This window comes from Papio anubis, chromosome 4 (genome assembly GCF_008728515.1).
Source record: "Papio anubis isolate 15944 chromosome 4, Panubis1.0, whole genome shotgun sequence".
NCBI classification, from domain to species: Eukaryota; Metazoa; Chordata; class Mammalia; order Primates; family Cercopithecidae; genus Papio; species Papio anubis.
In genome coordinates, this window is record NC_044979.1 from 77619697 (window position 1) to 77645349 (window position 25653).

At 37.5% G+C, this 25653-nt stretch overlaps 1 protein-coding gene across 3 annotated transcripts in view; it reads left to right on the forward strand.

Annotated features, from left to right (window-relative positions):
• Nucleotides 1-25653, forward strand: part of UMAD1 (UBAP1-MVB12-associated (UMA) domain containing 1) — a 250563-nt gene that overhangs the window by 123876 nt on the left and 101034 nt on the right. The window lies entirely within an intron of this gene.

Below are 25653 nucleotides of genomic sequence, written 5' to 3' on the forward strand. Positions count from 1 at the left end.
GAAGAAGGAGGAATGGAGATGCTTTCCAGGCAGAGGAAAGATATACGAGGGGAAAAAGTATAAGACAGTGACATATTCAGGGAACAACAAGAGAAGTGGCTCAGACCTTTCTGGGAGAAAGTCTGCCGTATTATCCCCCTTCTACCCTAACTTAGGCAGTGTTAAAACATGGCTGCATATTCTTTGACACTCTCCTGTTGAAAAGTTGTGTCGACGCCCCCTCCTCTTGAATCTGGACAAGCTCATGACTGCCTCAGTCAATAGAATATGGCCAAAGAGACCCTGGCTTACAAGGGTCAGCTGCAAAAGGCCATGTGACTTCTGCTTTGTTTACTGGAACACTTGCTCTTGGAGCTTGGAGCCACCATTTAAGAAGTCCAGCCAGCTGGAGGCCATCATGCTATAGAGGCATGTGTATAGATGATCTGGCTGACATTCCCAGCTGAACCCAACTTTCTAGCCATTCTACCAAATATGAGTGAAGTTGTCCTTCACCTGCTTTCTGACTACCAGTACCCTAGAGCAACCTTTAACATCACTACACAGAACAGCAGAAATGCTCAAGCTCTGCCCTAAGTTTTGACCCACAGAGTTGTGAGATATAATAAAAATAATCATTGTCTTGAGTTGTAAGTAGTTTGTTATATACCAATAGATAACTGGAATAAACGAACCAAAGTCAAAGGGAGGGGATTTTTCTTTAGATGCTTGCTGAAGACAATGTTAAGTCATCTAGAAACTTCTCCCTGGAATATACTACCGAATGTAATTTAGAACTTCTGCCAGGAAGACTGAGTTTGGAGAGCATTCGAGGCAGAGGAAATGACATGAACAAAGACAGCAAGGCAGGGAAGGACAGGACATATGTAAGGTAGAGAATAATTAGGTTCAGCTAGGAGTAGGGCACCTCTTGGGAACAGTGAAAGAATAGACTAAAAGAGAAGGTTAAGGACATGCTATGAAGGGCCTTGACTGTGAGACTGAAAAAAATAACATAGTGCCACTGAAGATTTTTTGAAAAGTTGTACTAGCAAAACACTACTTTTGGGATTTTTTTCAAATGCTTGTAGGATGGACTGAAGTATGAAGAAATTAGGGGATCAGTTTGGAAGCTATTGCAAGATATTATGTGAATCTCATTTATGGTAGCTGCAGCCAGAATGAAAGCTTGAAAATAGATGGAAATACTGTGGGCAAGGCCACCACTGACCTACTTAGTACATTTTGTGAATTAAAAAAAGGTCCCCCTAGCTGGGCACGGTAGCCTACGCCTGTAATCCTAGCACTTTGGGAGGCCAAGGTGAGTGGATTGCTTGAGCCCAGGAATTCAAGTCCAGCTCAGGCAACATGGTGAAACCCTGTCTCAACAACAACAACAAAAAAATGAGCCAATATGGTGGTATGTGCCTGTGGTCCCAGCTACTCGGGAGGCTGATTTGGGAGACTCACCAGAGCCCAGGAGGTCAAGGATACAGTGAGCTGTGATCTTGTCACTGTACTCCATCCTGGGTGATAAAAGTGAGCCCTAACTCAAAAAAAATAAAAAATAAAAAAACAAAAAAGTGCCACTTCTTGAAGACATTTTACTTCCATCTGTTAGAAAATTGTTGTAATGTTTATTAGAATAAGACACTTGACTGCCCTCTGCTGGAAAATTATTAAAGATATGTCTTTGGTTTGAATGCTCCTCCCCTTTTCACATCCTTGTGCAGTACACAACCTGTGTTACCATGCCTGTGACCCTAATTTTGTGGGTGCGAGTGATAGGACTTGGTATTGGATCACATTTGTCGTTAGAAGGAAAGGAAGAAACCTCTGGTCTGGATGGTAGGAAGGTTAGTAACGACATTAATAGAATTAGAACTTATTCTTGGGGCATAGATTTATAAGGCAGAATCATTCTTTACATGGAAAGACACTCATTTTCTTATTTATTGATCCCATTGTTTGCATTTACTCAGTAAGAATTTTGATACCGTTTCTTCTAGATCTCAGCTTTCCCCCCTTGTGACATCTGAGAATGTTGACCAGTTCCTCTTTTGTATTCCATACACCTCTCTCTTCTGTATCTTTTCCTTCTATTCTGTATGTTGCTTCTTATCAATCTCCTTTGCTGGCCCTTTTCCCTCAGGTTTCCATTCTTGTGCTTTTTTATACAGTGGGTGCTCAATAAATGTTTGTTGAATTGAATTGCATTGCTTTTGAAAGATCACTTGCAGGTTTTTCAGGAGACAGATTCATAGGCAGTTAGGGACTAAGGGAGTGCCAGAATTCAGAAAGTAGAAACCTATCCTAAATACAGTTCCTTGTTTTGGGATGTATTTTTTACACAATAGGTCAGTCTTCCTTGGGGAATATCTGTACTGTTGATCCGTTCATCATTGTTCAGCAGTGACAACACCAGGAGAACAAATTATTTACATTGGCTGTGTCATATGGGTGTGTCTAATTCGGAGAACTTTCAAACAAAATAATGAAGCTTCCCCAGCTTCTAACTTGGGAAGTATGAAAAGTTACTTAAAAAAAAAAATCTTGACTCTTATTTAAGCACATCAGTGACTGATGAAGTCACAATGTATTTTAGTATTTTCATTTGAGGTTTCTTGCTAACATTCTTACCACTGCTACCACTAACCCCACCCCATGTGTGTAAGTTACTTTTCCTTTCATTTTTCATGGGTCTTGTGTGTTAAGGCAAACTCAAGAACTTTGCTCTTCTGATAAGTTAACATTGATTGTGTGGCTGCTTTGTGCAAATTGCTGTGGGATGCCTCATGGAAATTACAAAGGTTTCCTTTGCTTCTGCCCTTCAGGAGAGACTTGCTTAGTGGGAGAAGTAGATGCATATGCAACTGCTCCAGGGCAGGCAATGACAAGGGTCATAACATAGTGCAGACAGAGACAGGATTCCCTTAGAGCGATGTAAACATCACTCGAAGACTGAGCCACATATATGGACTTGCCATATTTCTTTCCTAAATTGCATACTTAACTCTTCACTTTCCTGGGTTGGATTAGAATTTGTTTTCATCGAAGGCTTCATGAGTCAAAAGCACATTATATATATTTAAGATTTAATGGATTTAATTTGAAATGCATTGAATAACATTAATTTTAGCAGATTTGATTTTTTTAAACGCTTTTAAGCTAGCACTCTCAAAATAGAGAAAATCAGAGTGATATTAAATAAACAATGATATAAAACAGGAGTTTTATGTTGATGTAAACCTAGTATTTAGGAAATAAATATCCTGAAATTCCCTAGCCAAGTTATATTTTTAAATGTTTTGAGCACAGGAAACAAATTATAAACAGCCTAGTAGGGAAAAATGTATATTACTATCATAAACATAGGTAGTATTTAAAATATTAAATATGGATCATTGATATTTAATTGAAGTGCTTTTTATTTAATTAAAGCCAATGACATTTTAAAATTATTTCTTTGTTTATTAATTTTTCTTCAATTAAATTTTAGCCTGTATTTTAGATACAAGGGGTACATGTGCAAGTTCGTGATATGGGACTATTGCATAATGCTGAGGTTTGAGGTGTGGATCCCATCACCTGGGTAGTGAGCATAGTACTCAATAGATAGTTCTTCAGCCCACATTCTTCTCCCTTCCCCACCCCCAGTAGACCACAGTGTCTGTCATTCCTGTATTTATGTCCCTGTGTGCTCAATGTTTAACTCTCATTTATAAATGAGAACATGCAAAGCCAATGACATTTTTACAGTCATTGGAGTCACAAAGACATTTGAATTTAAAAAATTTAAATGTATTTAAGATTGAAATTTAGGCCAGGAGTGGTGGCTCATGCCTGCAATCCCAGCACTTTGGGACGCCGAGGCTGGCAGATCACCTGAGGTCAGGAGTTCGAGACCAGCCTGACCAACATGGAGAAACCCCGTCTCAACTAAAACTGCAAAATTAGTTACAAAATTAGTAGAGTGATTTATGTAATAAGTAAACAGTTCAGGTTTACTTGACTTAATAGCATGATGATTTACAGCTTTTACTTAGATTCATTCTAAGATGAAATAATACAGCCTCTAAGAAGATATATTATCTGGTTTTCCTTTGCATTTTCATTAAAAATCTAAAATTAGGCCGGGCGCGGTGGCTCAAGCCTGTAATCCCAGCACTTTGGGAGGCCGAGACGGGCGGATCACGAGGTCAGGAGATCGAGACCATCCTGGCTAACACGGTGAAACCCCGTCTCTACTAAAAAATACAAAAAACTAGCGGGGCGAGATGGCGAGCGCCTGTAGTCCCAGCTACTCGGGAGGCTGAGGCAGGAGAATGGCGTGAATCTGGGAGGCAGAGCTTGCAGTGAGCTGAGATCCGGCCACTGCACTCCAGCCTGGGCAACAGAGCGAGACTCCGTCTCAAAAAACAAAAACAAAAACAAAAACAAAAAAATCTAAAATTAGAAACGAAATATGTCAACTAGTTTTAGAAATGATAGTAAATTGGGAAGCATTTCAAATAGCAATAGAAAAGAAGATACCAAAAAGTTTTAGAAATGTCATAGGAAATAGTGAGATTCCGCCTAAGAAAATACGAACTAATACATATAAGAACAAATAATCTGAAACAGATATTTAATGAGAGACAATGCTTAGCAGTAATGAAAGGGAGTCAGGTGCTATCAGACAGCAAAGCAGATTTGAGGTTACAGTGTGATATGGCAGTCACAAAGAGCCGTTGCCATTTCGGGGGGGTCATCTTGCAAGCTCATTACAATAAAGCAGGGAAGCAGAAATCTCTTATAAGTTGTCAGTATTTAAGACCACATTTGTCTTATATCAACTTAAGAATGTCCAGACCCATAGCTATCAATATATTGAGTGCTGAAAAAATAGAAGCTGCAGTTCTTAGAACAGGGGAGAATTTAATGTAATAAAAATAATTTTTAAAAATAAAATTGCTTTGGTTAGGTAGTAAAGCAATATGAAGTTATACAGTGGATATAAGCAACTTGTTGGAAGACAAATTTGTTTAGATGAAGCTGAGACTATGGAAGGTGAGAGTAGTGTGAACTCATTCATAGGCAGTTCTCAATACCTAGGCCAATTAAGCAGATAGTGAAATCGCATCTTAAGGCATTGATGGGAGCTGGATCACTTGAGGTAAGTTTGGATTGTATGAGGAACTCCATTAGGTAACAGTGCCAGAATTGATTGGAAGCAGTGTGTTTTAAGAATGAGATCATATTTTTAATGTTGTCTATACTGATCTGATTACTCTGCCTCTTGTTTACAATATGTGATTCAGTGTATATACTCAAGAACTATTCTGATGTCTTTGCCAGGGTACCCTGCCCTTTCTCCAAGCACCCTTTTTGATCTTGGCTTCTAGAATTTCTTTGACTGCTTTACCTCTGATCTCCAAAACTGGCCTGCTGTTTTCTTTTGAAAGCACTTCCTTCCCTGTATATACCTGCTGTATCTTAGCTCTGATCGTGTTTGTACTTCAGCTGTCACTGCCTACTACTGGTGACGCCTCTGCTCTAATTCTTAATATCATTCTTTTTCTTTTTTAAAGGACTTAGAAAATCAGGTATTGTCTTAAGTTGTCTTTCAGTGTTCACACACTTAAATTATTGAAGTCCTGTTTTTAGTCTTCCCTTCCCAAATCTGACAAATATATAACTTTCTACTTATGCCAGTGAGGACAACATCTCACTGATCAAAAATCTCAAGTTCCCTCACCCATATCTCATCAGTTCACTCTATATATCTGTCTCTTCTGTGTCTGTCCTTTTTCTTCCAGTAGCCAAATGTTTAACCTGGTCTTGAGCTGTGTCTCTCAAAATACTCCTTTTGCTTCAAGTGCAGTACTACAGTGTTTAAAAATAATAATATTTAATCAATCATACCATTGTTTCAGAAACTATTGATGACTTATAAAAAGTTCTAATTCTGATTAAATTTTGATTTTTGGCTACTCTCTTATTTAAAATCTTATGAAAAGTAAATTTATCATATTAAACAAATTTAGTAATTTTGGTAGCTTAGTATTAAAATCCTAAAATTTACTTTTTAAAATTGAAACTGTTTAGGTCATTGACTTTGTTTACTTTTACTGACCCATTCATTTCTTGACTTTTGTCTCTGTGTCAGGGATTGAGGTAGGCCTGCCCTGAGGATTGTGAATGAGGTGTGGTCTTTGGCCTTACGAAGCTCACATTCTTGTTACGAGCAATACTTTTGTTGATTGAGAAATCATTAATATGTTTAGTCAATATTTGTTGAGCTTCAAACTCTCTGTTAGGTACTGGGGATACAGTATGCTAAGCAAGAGGGGAAACTGGGATCTACAGGCTTATTTAGTAAGCATATATCCATCTGGTTTTATAAATAGAATGTTCTACTCAAACTTTTAGGAATAATTATTTCCCTCTATTTAGTATCTGGGTTTTTTTTTTTTTTTGAATATTTATTAATTGCCTAGCCAACTAAGTAGTCCTTTTATATACAACAAATGGTAGAGCAGTTCTCCTCAGTTACATATCATTGTAATAGTGGAATAAGAATTGTAATCAGAATTAGCCTTCTGGCCATTTGTTTGGGATAGATCTTCTGTTAGAATCCAAATATGGCAGATAGGATCCAACTGTAGCAGTTTTCTTCTTTTAATGTAACAGTGATTGTGCTAAAACATAAGATTATAATAGAGCAGCCTTGCCAATAGCAGCAAAATTTACTTGTCTGTTTTTCTCCCAGAGTACATGTGTAGTTAATCAATTTTTAAAAATACATTTTACTGCAAGTTATTGCTTATTCCAGGCATGCCCAATGACATGCTATTTGTTACTTCTTTCTGCAGATCCACAATTTATATTAGGAAATAAAACTTTTACTGTTTAACATTAAAGTTCATCTGATTAATAAACTGATATTGCCTCAGGTTTCAAACTCCATAGTGAATAAAATAGGTCCTCGTGTAGTTTAGAAAGAGTACACCAGCTGCAAGTCCAGAAGATACTTGCTGTTACTCACATAATAAAAGAACTTCCAAAGCCTTATAGTTTACACATTCATAACTGCTTCTTGTTGAATTTCTTCTGAAAATAATACAGGTGCTGCTTTGGTTTAAAACATACAGCCCTCTTTAGGTCATCTACAGGTTTTCCTTCTTATATTGTGAGCTGGTTAACGTTGAAGATAGCATTTCATTTAAAACCCAAACCTGTGATTGTTTAAAAAACTTACCTAGTATTCATTTTTTCATTTAAATATATATTTAATTTCCTACAAATGGGTACTTCTTTATCTAAGATTTGAACAATTCATTTTAAACCATATTATTCATTTATTTTGAAATATTAAGATCCTGCCATGTTCCAGGCACAGATCTAGATATTGATGACATATTGGTGAACTCAGGAAAAATCCTTGCCTTTATGGAAACTTACTGTCTAGTGGAATTCATATTTTGGTGGATTCTATAGGCATTCTTACCTATTCTGCCTTCATAAATCCTCTAGACAGGTATGATAGAAGCAACAGTTTCAAGTTCTGTCTTTTAAGGTTCTTTCACCCTAAAAAGATGGCATGAGTGTATTGCTTCAGAGATGGTCATTAATGTTTATTGTGAATAGTGAGCATTTCAAGAAATTACGTTCTTAAACAAAAGTAGGATTAAACAATCTGCATTGCTAAGCATGTTTGTTTTAGGTTTCAATTCCAGAGTAGTAGTAGCTGGAAAGCAGCATTTTTACAGTTTGATAAAAGGATAAACATTTTTTCAGAAGATCATCAATAGTTTAATATGGACTCTATAGTAAAGTGCCAGCTCTGGATCATAATAGCAACAATAACCATGACCACCTCACAATAGTAACAGTTAGGGGCCAGGTACTGGTTTGAAGAACCTTGTTTAAGCCTCAAAATAATTCTTTAAGGTAGATACCATTATTATAACTCTGTATTACATATAAAGAAACTGAGACTAAGCAACTTGCCCAAGATTACAAATCTAGTGAGAGGCAAGGCTAAGATGAGATCGCAAGCAAGCTGGCTCTTCACTCTGTTTTCTACTGCCTCCCATCCTTAAATACTGTATATGCTTTCTTGCTTCTTCATTCTAGGAATTAGCTATCTTTCAGATATGTAAATATTAATTTGTGTAGCACACGTCATACTCTGAACGTGAACATGAACATACTGGTTTTTCTATCATGACTTTATTTTCTTATTCATGACTTTCCTATCTTAGAAAGGCTTCTTTTTAAAATGTCCAGCCCGTAGTAACCTGGAAATTTATTTGTTTTGGTTCTTGTGTTTGCTTACTTTTTAATTAATTAGTATTATTATTTGTTTTTGTATGCCCAATACCCTGGCAGATTTATGAAATTTAAAATGAAAATTTAGTCAAACTCATTGCCTAAAAATTTTATTTTTCTGTACCTGTGGGAAAAAAATGGAAACAGAAAAGCAGCCTTCATTTTCTCGTAAAAAGAGAACAAGGATTATTTTGCCAAACTTGTGTTTTGAGAGGGATTTCCTCATTTCTTAACTGCAGTCTAACAGAAGGATATTTGGGCTTATTTATCCCCCTTCGGACTTCTTACTGGAGCAAGTTTTTCTGCCATTCTGAACTCCACACACTGTTCTCTTACATGTCTGGACTCTTTGCTTCCTGGGACCATGTTCCTGGATCACTTTCCTCTTCTGCCTGTGCATTTCTGCTCATCCTCCGAGATTAAACTGCTATCAGCTTCTCTGAGGAGGCCTGAAAACTTCTCCTGCTCTGGAGGAATTGCTGCCTTCAATGTCCTGCTTCATTTTATTTGCTCATTTGTTTATCAGTTAAACTCCTTGAGGACAAGTGTTACTTTTTTTTCCTCCTACTTCTTTCACTGCTGAATCCTCAGCACTGAAAGTAGTGCCTGGTGTATATTAGGTATTTCGTATTCGTTGAATAAATAAATGAATGCATAGTGTATTATAGCACTTTACTATATTATATGTAATAATTTTGTACTTTTTCTTCTTCTCCAGCCAGTAAACTTCTTATGTTATTCATCTTTGTATGTTTTCCAGTGACTATAACATATTAGTTAAGTCAGTAACTGTTTACTGAATTAATGAGTGAGCAACTAATTAATACCTTTAGATCTCTGTGGTATTGGATGGAGATGATTAAAAGGAGGGGGCTAGAATGAGTAGTGACTAAAAGGACCAGTGCATTGTGAATTTCTGAACTCTGAATCAAGAAAGGAGGAGCAGAAACACCAAGACCAGATGTCCCTTTTCATTCATCTGTCCAGAAATTTAGCTTTTGTTTGGCTGCAATTTGCACATTTTGGCATACCAGTCAAGCTGAGCTCCAGATACTCATTTGTCTTTTAGGGTAACATGGTAAGGGAAATAGTTGTAGAGATAGGAACTCTCAGTGAAAACTTAATCAATCTGCTCCTGTCAATTAGGGAGACTAAGTAGCTTTAACTTCCATAAAAATCTCAAAAATAATTGCTCTTTAATGTTCATTTTTTTTAAGTTTTAGAGAACTTTAGAGGATTATATTTTGAATTTAGATTGAATTAGGGAAACAAGGACCTGAGGAATGATATACAAGTTTATTAAACATGATAGGGTAGAGGGGATACTTGATGATACCCATTATTCCCTTTTCTTCATGTGCCTTAGAGAGCCTCCCTCAGTGACAGGATGGGTTTTTGCGACATACCATATGACTCCTTCCCCAGTGAAATGCTTGTTGAGTACTTGCTGTGCACCCAGCTTAGTGGTTTGGTGGGCTGCTCACCCAGGCCAATCAAATTTATTTTGGAATGGTTTTTTTTGCAGTGAAGGAAGACAGAGGAAAGGAGAGGGGAGAAGGGAGAAGTGCATTTATGTAGAGGAAGCAGCATGTCCTATGACAGAGTCCTGATAGTGTGGCATGTTCTGGAAATGGTACAGTATGTTCATTATGGTTGGAACACACATTCCAGGAGAGGAACAGGGACTAAATTGCACTGGCCTTGAGGAAACTGAGCTAAATGGATAAAAGTAGGCGTTGAGAGCTGTTGGTGATTTATAGCCCATCAGCACCATAATCACACTCTTCCCGCTTCTCCTGCTCACCACCTTTGCAACCAACTTTCCTCTTACTGTGCTGATTGTCTCTGGTACAGATTTATGATTTCCAGCCTCAGCTCAGTGCTCAGGATGACTTTTCTTTCCCTGTTTTTTATTTTTTCAAACTTATTTCTAATCAGCTGCTTTCTTCATTATTAGTAGTGACTGTTCCAAACTGGAACTGCTTTTCTCAGGCACTCAGCCCTACTTATGCCCTCATTTTAAAGTAATAATCAACCTCCCTTCTCATGTTTCTAAGGAAATAGATAATATCTGGCACATACTCCCTCAGCTTGCCTCCCCTACACATTCAAACTTACCTTCATCACATTCATCCTTACAGTCTTCCTTTCTCCCCCAGAGGAAAGTGTATCTATCAAGCCATCCCCTCTCTCCAGGGCTCTGGAGCCTGCCTAGCTTGCCTGATGCTCTGGGATCTTGCTCTGTTTATCATTGACTCTCATTCCTTTCTTACCACAGTCCCTTTCCTCCCAGCTTATAAACATTTCTCAATCCCCCTTGGCCTAAAAACACCACTCTTCTCAAGATACTGCCTGCTTCCCCTTATTAAAGCAAGAGAGGTAGGTGGTCTGAGTATGTAGGAACATGACTCCGGCTGTGATGTTGAGGGGTGAGTCAAGGAAGGCAGAAATTAGAGAGAAAAGACCAGTTAGGAGGGTGTTGAATTAAGGTGATGGTGATGGAGAGGAGACAAGTTTGAGAGGCATCTAGGAGGGAGGATTGATTAGAATTTGACATTCAGTGATTATCAGAGTTGAAGGAATGATGATTCCTGTGAATTGAGAGAGTAAATACAGAATGAGGAGCAGTTTATATGGAGACGATCATGAGTTCATTTCTGGAAGTGTTCAGGTGAACTGCTCTTGGACATCCAGTTGGAGAAATCAGGTAAGCAGTTGAAAGTATGGGGCGTATGATGTATAACTTAAGAAAAATATTTGTTATTTAGAAATGGCTTTGGTAATGAAAGATGTCTTGTTGTATCTTGAGTTAGTCTTGGATAAGATCCCCTAGAGATGGAGTGAGAAGAGAGTAACCCTAGAGAGTAACACAGGTGGAGGAAGAGGACCCTGTAAAGGAGCCTGAGAACAAATGACAGAAAGAAAGAAAGCAAATACTAGGTAAATTTTTGTTAGATGGAGGTTTTCGTTTTTTTTTTTTTTTTCCTTGGAACTCTTTGAGGACAAGGATAATTGTATTGACAGCTTCTAGCAAAATCAGACTAAGTTGTATATACCCAATAAATATCTATTACAATGCATTATTGACAGAGCTCAATTAAAATAAAGTCTCATCATTTGCTGAGAACTTCCTTTGCCTGAAATCACATATAGCTAGGGTTTTTGGAAGGAATGAGGTTGTAAGTGAGACAGTTTGGAAACGTAAAATATCAATATATTGGAGCTATATGGAAAGGCTGATGGTTAGAGGGTGCCATCACTGCGGCAGCCACAGGAGGTTATTTTCAGTATAAACCTCTTTGCTGATTTAGGTGATTTTGATGGCTATCAGGTGTGAGAGAATAATCATTGGCTGCTAGCAGTTTTGCCACTGAAGTTGGGGGTTCACAGATATGAACATTTTCTTGTATTTTAAATCTCCATAATGTTTTCTCACATTTGAGTTCCATTGCAACCCTGCAGTCATGAGTCAGAATTAAAAGCTGATCTAAACTAGATTATATTCTTATGTTTCCATAAACAATCTTCTTGAGGGCAGGGGTAGAAATTATAGCAATCAAATAATTCATCCAAAGCCACTAAGGGCGTGGTTTGGCCTCACATTAGCTGTGGCCCACTTAGGGTCTCCATGGGTGGTTGTGAGAGTGGAGGGGCTGGTGCCTCAGGAGCTGTGCAAGATTACCCATAGGAGGTGTGCAAAGTCTTAAAACTTCTATTTATAAACAATTGTATCCTATTCTTAAAAGCTATTTTTGTATATGTTTAAAAAATGTGCATTAGATATTAGTATAGTGCTCCATGCTTGTAAGTGTATATATATGTGTGTGTATATATATATGATTTATATAAATATGGCAGAAGCATGCGCTAACATTTTGAAATTGACAAGTGTGTGTTTGATTAAAAAAAAATACTTTGGAGACCTAAAGATTAAATTGTAATTACTGTTTGAGCATTGTAAATTAACTGGGAATATTTAGAAGTTTCTCAACAAACTTGTGTCAATCATTTTAGCTACTATTAGATTTCCAATAATAGCTAAATGTTAGTGTTTTAGTTGCAAAATGCAGATGTGTTTCTTGACCTTAATTCCTTTCTGCGGATTTTAATGGAGAGCCTTAAAACACAAGTTAAAAACCATTTGTTGTACTTTTTGTGAATATGCTGAAGTTTTCTCATGAACTACCTAATGCCTCTCCACATACGGTATGTTCTTTGCAGTCATTCTTTAGTCACAGGCAGTTTAAGCTGTTAAATAGTATCTTGCTTTGAAAGGTAGGCTGATGGCATTTCTATCTTCTGGTACATCTGGTAAGTTAATATATACAGTCTGTGAGTATCCTGCAGGGACCTGTTTTTACATGCATACAGGGATGTTTATGTAGAAATCAAAGGCCATGAATCAGAAGAACACAACTCTTGTTTCCAGTGTACTGGAGGCTTAAAAAAATTGGCTTTGAAAAATTGAAAGTAGTGTGGTTTGTTTTTATTGTGGAACCGATCAGGAAGAACAATTTACAGTCATTGCCATTCTTCACAGCTGAATGGAGTAGAGGTGCCTGCCTCGTGAAATGGAGCAGCTGCACCCGTTTTCTCTGGGCTCACAAAAACATTTGCTTTTTAATCGAGAACTTTAGATGGTAGGGTACAGTTTGTTTTCATGATGGAAGTGGTCAGTTGTGCCTTACCAGACAGCTGTAGTGTAATTAAGAAAAACTGTGTGAAAGTGGATTAGATATAACACAAGAAGCCTTTTTATTTTTTTTTAAAGAGGGGTTTCACCTTAAATTTATTCATTTTTTTTTTCTTTAATGATTCAAAGGAGAAATATTGCTATCATTCTGGTCCACAAGATTTTTGCTACTTCACGATATCATTTAGCTCTAGGAAACATGAGATGCTCTGCTATAGAATAATTGCTTGTTTTTGTAACAAGTGCAAACTAAAAAGTACAGGTTTTAAAGATGATTTAGTTTGTGAGAGTTCTGCCTGCAAAACAAAGCTTAAAATAAAGAATTGCACAGTTGTATTTACGTTAACCTTAATGCATTTAAAAAAGTGATCTACTTTTATAATAAAGTTGTGAGGCTGCTTTTTAGACCTGCTTTGTACACAAAGCAGTGTGTACAAACATTAGGGGAACTTTGCAACATTAGGGGAACTTTCAAACTGTTGGTATTAGTTTTTTAAGACCAGAAACCATGAGAGGAGAAAATTATACTTTTCTTGATAAATTTTAAAATAAGTTAGTCAAATAATAATGAAATAAGCTGGTGAAGTGTTGATGTAGCTAAATGTGCAACATTAGGCTGTCAATTGACTTTGAAAAGCATACACTTATTTTATGCAGCAGACTTTGAAATAAGAATAGAAATGCCTTAATTTGCATCACAGCCTACAGTAGCAAAATAACTGTTTCAAGGTCAGAGGGAGCTTAATTTCTAAAAAAAACCCCACAATAACAAAACCAAACAAAAACCTATTGTGTTCACAAATACCCAAGATTTATTTGTACTAGACACTTAACCTTTATAACTTTTTATACAGATTGCCCAACACATTAGAAACCAAAATTTTCATCCTAAGCAAAGTAAAGGTGCCAGTTTCAGGTTTGCTTTAAAACATTATTGTATACTGATTTTCTGGAGGAGACTCTTAGGCTTTGTCTCAGTTAGGGGAATTTGGAAGGCTGGTTGAAGGGAGGAGGTGAGTGAGGAGTTATAGCCCAAATGCTCTTACCATTTCCAGCTTTGCAGCCCTGCCCTAGGAGATATTATGAGGAGGACGAGTCTATATTAGATTGGTTGTTTTAGAGAAGAACCCTGGCTGCTGTTTCTCTCTGGCTCACTGATGGCTGCTCTCTACTGATTTATTTTGTCTTTCCTCACCACAGACCCTAAGAAAACACTGAGAATCAGGCCATCCATTCTAACTGGCAAACCATGGCTGTAGCTTGATAGTTGGTGCTTTTTCTGTTTGCAAACTGAGTCCTCAGGCACACCAAACTCTTCTTGCCCTTTCTCTGAGCAGCTTCTCAGGCTTAGATGCTACTCTGACTTCTCCACAGACTTCTGCTTCTGTAGAACATGAGCAAAGTTGTTTAGGAAGGAATGGAGCAGAGTGTGGGGTGGATTAGAAAGGTAGAATAACAATTAAGAAACTGAGGCAGTTTTTAAGGTCAGAACAATAATGAAGCGCAATGGGCCGGGCGCGGTGGCTCAAGCCGGTAATCCCAGCACTTTGGGAGGCCGAGACGGGCGGATCACGAGGTTAGGAGATCGAGACCATCCTGGCTAACACAGTGAAACCCCGTCTCTACTAAAAAATACAAAAAACTAGCCGGGCGAGGTGGCGGGTGCCTGTAGTCCCAGCTACTCGGGAGGCTGAGGCAGGAGAACGGCGTAAACCCAGGAGGCGGAGCTTGCAGTGAGCTGAGATCGGGCCACTGCACTCCAGCCTGGGCGACAGAGCGAGACTCCGTCTCAAAAAAAAAAAAAAAAAAAAAAAAAGAGCAATGAAGGTAGATAGCAGCAGGATGCAGCAAGGGAATTATGGGACATGCTAATTACTAGAATCAGAACAAAAAAATCTGGTTTCAAGTTCCAGCTAGCATAGCATTGTGGGAAAGCCATTCGCTCACCTTCTGTTTCTTCATGTATAGAGTGGAATCTCTTCTACGTACCAAACAGGTTGTAAGTCTCACAAATGGAAGAGAGAGAGCTTGAGAATGTAAAAGTGTTGTGAGGTAGTAAAGTATAGTTATGGAACTGTTTGACCCATTTATGTCCTTTTTCTGGGAACTCTTGACAACCAAGGAAAGGGAATACAACCAAGGAAAGGGAATATTAAATTTTACAAGCATAGATTCTTTGTGAGTGCTCTTAAAGCCGTTTGATAATCCCATTACTTATATCTGTTTGATTCCCAACCCACCACTTTCTCATAACACCAGTTTCAACTCCTGTCCTCCTTCTCAAGCCCCAGGCCCAGTTCCTTCTATTTTAGTCTCAATAGATAAGCTCCTCCCCAATGTTGTGAGGAAGGTTGAGCAAGGCCCTTGAGTTTCCCTGGCCACCATCTCAAAATGTATTTCTTCACCTAATTTCCATCTCACCTTCTGTCTCTTCCTTGCAAAGGTAACCTGTATCCTTATCACATTCTCATCCCATCTCTTCTCTAACCTTTCTTCGTCAATTATTTCATGTCTTTCTCTTGTTCTTTTAATCTCCTCTACTGGTCCTTCCCCATAGCCAAGAAACCCTCTTTAAGTTCACTATCGTATGTGTTTCTTCCATTTCCACTGCCAAAATTTTCCAAAGCGTGATTTGAGCTCATTCCTTCTTCATCATGCATGCTTTCTTTTGATCCATTTCAGTATGGCTTCTGTCTGTTCAAATAAGCACATGAAAAGATGCTCAGCATCAGTAGTTATTGGGGAAATGTAAATTAATACTGCAATGAGATACTACTTGACATGGTTTGGCTGTGTCTCCACCCAAATCTCATCTTGAATTGTAATCCCCATAATCACATGTGTCGTGGGAGGGACCCAGTGGGAGGTAATTGGGGTAGTTTTCCCCATGCAGTTCTCCTGATAGTGAGTTCTCATGAGATCTGATGGTTTTATAAGTGTCTGGCATTTTCCCTGCTGTCTTTCATTCTCTTTCCTGCCACCCTTTGAAGAGGTGCCTTCTGCCATGATTGTACATTTCAAGCCCTCCCCAGCCATGCAGAACTGTGAGTCAATTAAACCTCTATAAATTACCCAGTGTCAAGTATTTCTTCATAGCAGCGTGAGAATGGACTAATACACTACTATACCCACTAGAAAGGCTAAAATTACAAAGACTGACCATACCAAATGTTGGTGAGGATATGGAGAAATTGGAACTGCACATATTGCTGGTGGGAATATAAAATGGTACAGTCATTTTGGCAGTTTGGCTGTTTGTAAAGGAGGTAAACATATACCTACTATATGACACAGCCATTCTACTTCTAGGTATTTACTCAGGAGAAATGAAAAAATATACTATGTGATTCCATTTAGATAAAAATCTAGAAAATGCGAACCTATAGTAATGGAAAGCAAAGTGGTTGCCTGGGAATGAGTGTATAGTGTTGGAAAAATGGATTACAAAGTAATATAAGGAAACTTTTCAGGGCTGATGGATCATTATGTAGGTTGTGATGATGCCTTCACAAATATATGTAAACTCATCAAATTTGATACTTGAAAATGTGTAATTTGTTATACACTAATTATACCAAAACAAAACTATTTTAAAAAATCATAGAACTACACACTGAAAAGGGTGAGTTTTATAGTATGTAAATTATCCCTCAATAAACCTGACTTAAAAAACAAAACAAAACAAGACATATGGAACCAGGCGCAGTGGCATGCACCTGTAGTTCCAGCTATTTGAGAGGTGGAGGCAGAAGGATCAGTTGAGCCCAGGAATTCGAAAGCAGCTTGGGCAACATGACAAGACCCCATCTCTAAATAAGAAATAAAAATATGAAAATGAAATACAGGGATTGAGAGTGCAAAAAGTAATTGTTAAATGCTAATCTCAAAATATTACATACTTTATAAATCCACTTATATAGTATTCTCTAAATGACAGGTTTATACAGATAGAGAACAGATCAGTGGTAGCCAGGGTTTAGGGATAGTAACCATGGGGAAAACTAGGTGAAGGGCACACAGGAATTTTCAGTGTTGTTTTTGCAATTATATGACTAAAGAATCTGTATCACAAAAAATTTCTTTTGAAAAGGCCTTTTAGATATTATATCCTCTAATGTGAAACAAAGACAGCATGCCAAAAAACAAACTAATGTTTATAATTAAATCTATAATAATGGTTATTCTGCAAACACTTGAAACTAAATTTCATAGAGATGATTACAATTTAACATTGTATTGTTGTAGACAGAAGGCACAGGAAGAATCATTCTCCAGTTTCTGATCACTCTATCTAAATGTTCAAAATCTTAAATTGTTTTTGACTAGATCATACATATAAAAGGCTAAAAAATACATGAAAAAGTCTTCCTCCAACATCTGTCTTCGATCCACACAGTTCATCCTCCTCCAAAAGTAAACTACTACTATTAATCTCTTATGTATTCTTTCAGAGTTTCTTTATGGCTATACAAGCAAATGCAGATGTATCGTTTTACCCTCCTCCCTGCTTTTATGCAAAAGGTAACTTACTATACCAACTAGTTTTGCACCATACTTTTTTCACATAACAATGTATCTTAAGAAATTTTCAAGGTGGTATGCAGCTTTTTAATTTTTTCTTTTGACAATTGGTATTGTATTATATGGCTGTACCATACTTTCTTTACTAATCTCCTGTTTAGCCATTTAGATCATTTCCAGACTTCCACTTGTAAAAGCAATACTACAGGCTGGGCGACATGGCTCATGCCTGTAATCCCAGCACTTTGGGTGGCTGAGGCGGGCAAATCATGAGGTCAGAAGTTCAAGACCAACCTGGCCAACGTGGTGAAACCCTATCTCTACTGAAAATACAAAAAATTAGCTGGGCGTGGTGGTGGGCGCCTGTAATCCCAGCTACTCGGGAGAATGAGATGGGAGGGAGAATGAGATGGGAGGGAGAATGAGATGGGAGAATCGCTTGAACCTGGGAGGTGGAAGTTGCAGTGAACTGAGATTGAGCCACCGCACTCCAGCCTGGGAGACATGGCAAGACTCTGTCTCAAAAAAACAAAAAACTACAGTTAATATTCTTTTTTTTTTTTTTTTTTTGAGACGGAATCTTGCTCTGTTGCCTAGGTGGTGGCGTGATCTCGGCTTACTGCAAGCCCCACCTCCCAGGTTTACGCCATTCTCCTGCCTCAGCCTCCCGAGTAGCTGGGACTACAGGCGCCCACCACCACGCCCAGCTAATTTTTTTTTTTTTTTGTATTTTTAGTAGAGACAGGGTTTCACCGTGTTATCCAGGATAGTCTCGAGCTCCTGACCTCATGATCCGCTTGTCTAGGCCACCCAAAGTGCTGGGGTTACAGGCATGAGCCACCGCACCTGGCCTAATATTCTTCTATTTATGTCATTTCATACATGAGCAAATATATATAAATATATAAAATTGCCAGTATTTGGCTTTTTAACCTAGAAAAAAATTTATGTTCACTCTAATATCTGTAAAGGTTCACATATGTAATTCTTTGAGACAAAATATTTAGCATCCTTTTGATTTTCTGATCCACTTCCAGATACTCGTGATAATCTGTATGTTTAAAATTTATATAAGGGAGTGGGGAACCTTTATTTAAATGCTCCTATTCGATATAGTTAAGGTGGAAATACCCATGTACACAGGGCTATTTCTGGAAATCCTTTACCAGTAAATTCATTCAGTGACATATCTAACTCTAACCCTGATCTAGCTGTGTTAGGCTTCCTTGCCTACTAATGAAAGCCTTTGCTCTCTCCTTATTAAAAGACCTGAACATAAAACTCTGAGACTCTTTATCTTTCCCAAGGGGGGCATTGCAAAAAAAATCTTCTTATTTGCTATCAGTGTGATCCTCTATTAATCATCACAATTATTGCAACTTTAATATTATGACATTGTATGTCTTATGCAATATTAGATTCTCTGAAAAAGGCTTTTTGTACATATGACAAACAGGTGGAGTATGCTCTTCTACACAGTGAGCCAACTAGCCATCATCTTGGCTTCTCCAAAACTGGTTGTGTGTGTGTGTGTGTGTGTGTGTGTATGAGAGAGAGAGAGAGAGAGAGCATAAATATGGCAAAATTTAACAACTGATAAATATAGGTAAAGGTGAACAGTCTAGAGTGTTCATTGTAGTATTCTTTCAAATTTTCTATAGATTTAAAGGTTTTCTTTTTTTTTTTCTTTCTTTCTTTTATTTATTTATTTTTTTGAAACAGAGTCTCGCTCTGTCACACCGGCTGGAGTGCAGTGGTACTATCTCGGCTCACTGCCAGCTCTGCCTCCTGAGTTCATGCCATTCCCCTGCCTCAGCCTCCTGAGTAGCTGGGACTACAGGCGCCTGCCACCAGGCCTGGCTAATTTTTTGTATTTTTAGTAGAGATGGGGTTTCAGGATGGTCTCGATATCCTGACCTCGTGATCCTCCTGCCTCGGCCTCCCAGAGTGCTGGGATTATAGGCGTGAGCCACTGCGCCCAGCCTCTTTTCTTTTGTTAAAAGTCAGGTCTTGTCACCCATGCTGGAGTGCAGGGGTGCAATCACAGCTCAATGCAGCTTCAACCTTCTGAGCGCAAATGATCATCCTGTCTTAGCCTCCTGAGTAGCTAGGGCTACAGACGCGTGCCACCACAACTGACTATTTTTTTAATTTTTTTATTTTTGTAGAGATAAGGTCTCGCTGTGTTGCCCAGGGTAGTTTCAAACTCCTGGTCTCAAGTGATCCTCCTACCTTGGCCTCCCAAAGTGCTAGGATTTTAGGTGTGAGCCACCACACTCAGCTTAATGTTTTTCAAAATAAAAAGTTGAGAGCATACTCTTTGTTGAGATTATTTATTGTGAATTAGGGGCTGCTGCTTCATTACCTATTGTGTTCTTTGTTTTGTTTTGGTGTTTCTAGGTTTGAAGACATCTTGGAAACTCCACTTCTAAATAAAAATAAGAATAAATGATAATAGCAATGTATACTTAATAAGGATTTCCTCTGTGTCACATGTTAGGCTAAGCATTTTATATGGATGATCTAATGCAAACCTCTTATCAGTCTATTAGTATCTTCATCATTTTTTCAGATAGAGAAACTCGGGCACAGTGAGTTTAAATAATTTGCCTGAGGTCACACAACTATCATATGGTAGAAATACTACTTGCCACCAGAACTGCTATTTCTATACTTCGCCTTCTATACTTCGCCTAGGCTTCATTTGCCCTGGTCTTTATTTTCCTCTAAAGTATTTTGAAGTGAGAGATAGGTTATCCTCTGGCTCAAATTTTTAAAGAATTAACCTAATCCAGATAATAGGATGATGTGAAGTCCTCAAGAAAATGTAAAACTTGATATAAACAGGAAGAAAAATCTTTTTTTTAAAAAGACAGTCTGGCTCTGTCACCAAGGCTAGCGTACAGTACTACAATCATAGCTCACTGCAGCCTCGAACTTCTTGGGCTCAAGAAATCCTCCCTTTTCAGCCTCTCCAAGTAGCTGGGACTACAGGTGTGCATCACCAGATCCAGCTAATTAACAACAACAAAAAAAATTTCTACAGATGGAATCTCACTATGTTCCCCAGTCTGGTCTCGAACTCCTGGCTTTAAGTGATCCTCCCACTTTGGTTTCCCAAGGTACTAAGACCATCCTCCCACTTTGGTTTCCCAAAGTACTGAAATTACAGGCATGAGCCACCATGCCCAGCCCCATTTTTTTTCCTCTTAATTTTCTTTTCCTTCATTTCCTTTACTTTATTAATTAATTAATTAATTTATTTATTTATTTTTGAGACAAGGTCTCACTCTACTGTCCAGGCTGGAGTGCAGTGGCACAATCTCAGCTCACTGCAACCTCCACCTCCTGTGCTCAAGTGATCCTCCCACCTCAGCCTCCAGAATAGGTGGGACTACAGGTACACACCACCACACCTGGCTAATTTTTGTATTTTTTGTAGAGACGGGATTTCACCATGTTGCCCAGGCTGGTCTCAAACTCTTGAACTCAAGTGATCTGCCAGCCTCTGCCTCCCAAAGTGTCGGGATAACAGACATAAGCCACTGTGCCCAGCCCAAGTTTTTTAATATATTAATTTGCCACGCTCTACAAACAAGAACTGCTTTGTGTACATACAGTAGTCAAAACTTGCCGGCCCCTTTTCCGAGTTTGCTTGTTTTTTTTATACACTTAAACTGGCCTGCCAAGGGGCATTATTGTTCTTTTTCTGTATATTTCCTGTACGTTTCCCTCTCTGTTGACTCTTTGCTTTCAGAATTTAAACAGGTTCCAGTAGTCCTGTCTTACAACCATTGCCATTTACTACACACATTCTCTACCACCCCCATCTCTCTTCTTCAAACTAAGCTCTCCTCATAAATGATTGCTATGAGAGACCATAGGGGTATTTCCCCATTTCCTACTGACTCCTCTATCCCTCCCAACCACCCCCACAGACTGTGCCCCCAGTGACCTCCTTTCCTTCTAGCAATTTTCCTATGCTATTCTTTTATTTACAAAACTGGAACTGTATTTTATGTACAGATATTTTATAGCTTGATTTTTTTTCTACCTTAATATTAGGGACTTTCTTTTTCTAAGTCATTAATTTTTAAAAACTTTTTATTGATGAATAGCATACATGCAGAAACATGCACAGATGATAAGTTTGATAACTTTTCACAAAATGTCATTAGTGTCCAAATCAAGGAAAAGAAATTGCAGAATCCTAGAATCCCTCCCAGCCCACTCCTTTCAGTCACTTCATCCAACTTCCAAAGCAATCCTGACTTCTAACAGCACAATTTGTTTTACATATATGAAATATATGTAAATAGAATCATATAGTATGTACATTTTCTGTATCTCACTTCTTTCACTAAAGATTATGATGTTTGTGAGATTCATCCATATTGTTCCATGCACTTGTAGTTTGTTATTCTCATTGTTATATGATATTCTCTTGTGTTTATGCATTAACATGTTTTAAAACATAATGTTAATTGCTATGTAATATTCCATTGTAGGGATATACCACAGTTAACTTATTAATTACCCATCATTTCTGCCAGGTTTTCACTATTAGAAATAACCCTATGGTAAACATCTTTGTGTAAATACTTGAAGAAATTTCTGACCATTCCTTAGAATAAATCCTAGAAGTGGATTTACCAGCTAAAAGCTTATACAGTCTTCAAAAGTTCTTGATACATATTGCCAAATTGCCTTCTAGAAAGCTTACACCTGTTTACTTTCCTGCTGGCACAGTACCTGACACATAAACATTCAATAACATTTTGTTGACATGAACTGGATGAACTAAATTATTTTATATCTTAGAATCCTAGAAGCTGAGTTTTCTGTGTCCTCGATCTGCCTTCTTTCCAGTTCATTGTTGTTTTAATTAATTTATACTAAAAACAATTTAATGGTATATAGGGCACAGCTTCCCCTCCCCACCTTATTCTTTCCCCAAAATTATCTGGTTATTCTTTCTTTTCTTTCTTTTTTTTTTCTAGTAGAAATTTAAAATATACTGCTGCATTCTGGAAAAATCACTGGAGATCTTATGAAATTGCATTGCTGGCATTTTCTTTACATTAATGTGGGGGAAAAGTGACATATTTATATGTTTATAATCGTATCCAGAAATGATTCTCCATTTATTTAATTATTTTTTATGAAATGCATTTCAGTAAAGCTTTATAGGTTTATTCTTGCAGTAAAGTTTTATAGCTTTATTCTTAAAATTTAAAAATTTTATTTCTGAATATTTTATATTTTGTGACTACTGGGAATGAGATATTTTCTTCCCATTGTAACTTAAGTTATAGGAAAGCTACTGTATCTTCTATATTAATTTTGTATTCATCCTTTTTACCAAGCTCTTATTAATGTTAACAGTTTTTCCCCCATAATACTTTCGGGTCTGTGAACATTTAGTTTATAATTTCAAAGAGGGAGAAATTAATATATAGAATAAAGAAATAGAAAAATGGTAACCTTGAAAAATATTAAAAAATAGAAATGTGGAATTCTGATCTATTCTTTTAATGCATTGAAGTACTCATTTTTATCAATTCTCAACTATTTTCTCCAGCCTTGTTTTTTGAATGAAGCAGCAAGTCATAAAGTTAAACATAAAACTAATGAAGTTGTAGAATGTGAAAATAATCTGTCATTACATTAGGAAAAGTAGTTATGAAAACCACATTATTTACCCTTTATACTACTTTACACTTTTTCCATTCTCTCATTTTTAAAAACTTCTCTTTTTATTATCTGTTCTCTATTTCGCTTCTCTATTTTTTTAAAGAATACAATAGCTTGGGAATAATTTTTAAAATACTAATGGAAAATAAACTTTAGGATAAATAAGGGAAAAAATAAAAATCTTTCAGCTTTCCTCTCGGATTTTTTTCTCACGTATTCTCATATGCTTTTCTGTTCTTTTGGATCACTCTAGTGATTCTCTTCCTTCTTATAGCATTTATTCATCTGAATGCCTTCATATATGTGTGCATGTGAGATACCAGTGTTTGTGTCAGGGGTTGTCTTATCTCGTCTTTTTCCTCAGAGATAAGAAAATGTGTCTAAGTCATGTATCTACATGCTATTGCATAGATAATAAAAATAATTTTTTTCTCAGTTTACTTTCAATTTTTTAAATTTGTTTTATTTTCTTTTTTATTCATTTTAAATTGTAGTTTTTTTTTGGTTTAATCTTAATGATAGTTTTAAGTACCTAGAAACTTGAACCACAAATGTAATCAGAAAATAATACTTTAATCCTTGTTAATCCATGTTGTTGACCTTCTGTGCCTGCAAGCTGCAACAGTAGCAGAATGTCTTGTGTATAACTTTTCTCTTTTTTTTTTTTTTGAGACAGAGTCTCTTTCTGTCATCCAGCCTGGAGTGCAGTGGCGTGATCTTGACTCACTGCACCCTTTGTCTCCTGAGCGATTCTCCAGCCTCAGCCGCCCAAGTAGCTGGGACTGCAGTGCGCACCACCACACCCAGCTAATTTTTTTGTGTTTTTTATAGAGACAGAGTTTCGCCATGTTGGCTAGGCTGGTTTTGAACTCCTGACCTCAGGTAATCTGCCTCCCTCAGCCTCCCAAAGCACTGGGATTACAGGCGTGAGCCACCGCACCCAACCTAGTGTATAATCTGTTATGTGGACCTGCATACTCACTGGCAAAGTCTGATGTAGAGATTAACTGTCCTTTTTTGAGATGGTGGATTTGCTGATTTTTAGGAAGAGACTATCTAGGGTCTCATTTAATCCTTGTAAGAGACAGGCTGGTTGCACCCATCTTGTCTAATTTTGTAAAATGAAACTAGGTCAGATCCATTACAGATAGTTGTAACTTGCTCAAAATAGTCTGTAAGCCAGGGCTGTTGGTTATTAAAATATGTTTTTTTCTCTTATCAAAATCAAAGGAATTAATTATCTCTCATGACTGTAGAATTGGAATATGACAACTTGAGAATCCTATCTTTTGTAGAAGTTATTTACTTTTCTTCAAAAAAAGAGAAATTCAGATGCTGCAGGGGTTGTGTCTTTGGGTGTTTGTTGAGCTACGAGGCTGGGAAGTGAGAATCAGAATGTACAATCAGGACACTGTATTCAGATTTCACTTATAAAATAGGTTTGGAAACAAGGATGAAGGGCAGTAGCCAAAATAATCTCAAAGGCTGCTTCCAGGTCTTAACTACCAAGATTTGTAGCTTAAAAACTAACTATTGGGAATTATAGAGGTAAACTGATGTGCTTTCATTAGAGAGGTGTAAAACTGGTTCCAAGTCCTTAAAAGAAAATAGAAACACAGCACCAAAGCCAGAAACAATTACACCAGCAGAATACTTAAAAACTAACAACAAAAAACTGTTTTCACAGGCACCCTGTTACACGCGGTAATTCAGTTTGCTTTGTACAATGTTATAAAATGATCAGTATACTGTACTTCTGGTTAAGCAAAATAAGACCAAAAATTGACACGGTATGCTGTCTACTCTAATTCAGTACCTTCACCAAAAGGAGGTGAAATTAAAGATGAAGAAGAAATTTAAAAATTAAGGAAGAAATTAAAGATGATAAATGGATCCAGTTTGTCTATGGCAAACTGATAGTATGCCATTCTGAAGGTGGATATTGCTTATGAAGAAAATTTAGAGTGAATTGTTTCCTTTTATAATTGTATTAGAAGAAGTGTGGATCTTGACTCTAGACAGACTTTAGTTTAAATATGGCTCTGCTATTTAGGAGTTTTGTGATGCTGGGAACTTTTTGAACTCTCTTTTGTTATTTTCTTCACCTGTTAAATCAGCAAAATAATTGCTATTTAATAAAGTTATTGGAAAGAGCTTATTATAAGGAGTTTGTCCCCTTTCATGAAATTTTCAAGGAAATTGTGATTTCTTTGGCTTAACATTTTCTACTTAAAATCTTTTTTTTTTTTTTTTTTTTTGAGGCGGAGTCTCGCTCTGTCACCCAGGCTGGAGTGCAGTGGCGCGATCTCTGCTCACTGCAAGCTCCGCCTCCCAGGTTCACGCCATTCTCCTGCCTCAGCCTCCCAAGTAGCTGGGACTACAGGCACCCGCCACCACGCCCAGCTAATTTTCTCTATTTTTAGTAGAGACGGGGTTTCACTGCTTTAGCCAGG